Raw genomic sequence first — 791 nt, 5'->3', positions numbered from 1 at the left:
CATACATATACATAATGGTGAGGATGAAATTGAAAAATTAGTAATGGAGCTGAACAAGTTACCGTCCCAAATGCTCTAATGCTTTAAGTTGTATGACAGTGCAGGTTATATTAGAGAATTTAGTTGCCATATCATGCATTATTCTATTCCATGCCTCTTTAGTCCATCCATTTTGTGAGCTGTACGCTAGAACATTATAATCACCTAACAATTTCACTAGATGGGCCTTATGATTTTTATTCCATTTGACCCTTATGTCGGTTTTCTCTTGATTTTCCATCTATAATACAATGATATCGACAAGGTAATTATTTATGAAGAGAAAATATAATACCATATACTACTAGGTCTCTATCTATGTATGAATAGACACACACACACACACATATATGTATATAATATATAATAAGGCATCTCAGTCTACTAATTCCACTATAATTCCATCACTAGCAATCAAAGAGCAAGGATAACAAAAGGTATGTATTCATCATCAATGCCATCTTCATCAGTTGGATTAGATAGACACAATTATAACATCAAGTTTAGAAAATAAAATAAAAACAGGCAAAAGAAACTATACAAATCAAAATAAAGCAGCCTTAGATTTCATCAATCACCTAATAATCTCTAATGAAAATTCATCAAGATATAACTCAAAAATTAAGTGAAACAAAAAGGCATAACAATCTTAATATAAGATCATGCTACATTATCTGAAAAACCATACAGTCAAAGCATAACAAACCAAAACAAAACAGTCTCAGAAGCATTTCATCAAACACTAATAATGC

At 30.6% G+C, this 791-nt stretch overlaps 1 non-coding gene across 1 annotated transcript; it reads right to left on the bottom strand.

Moving 5' to 3' along the window:
• Positions 1 to 408: 408 nt before the first annotated feature.
• Positions 409 to 500, bottom strand: LOC120279883. Its single transcript, XR_005542183.1, has one exon. It is a non-coding gene; the product is annotated as a small nucleolar RNA snoR26 (small nucleolar RNA).
• Positions 501 to 791: the final 291 nt, after the last annotated feature.

Source organism: Dioscorea cayenensis, chromosome 16, assembly GCF_009730915.1.
Source record: "Dioscorea cayenensis subsp. rotundata cultivar TDr96_F1 chromosome 16, TDr96_F1_v2_PseudoChromosome.rev07_lg8_w22 25.fasta, whole genome shotgun sequence".
Lineage (NCBI taxonomy): Eukaryota > Viridiplantae > Streptophyta > Magnoliopsida > Dioscoreales > Dioscoreaceae > Dioscorea > Dioscorea cayenensis.
Note: the sequence above shows the minus strand (reverse complement) of the source record. Positions and strands in the feature narration are given on the sequence as shown.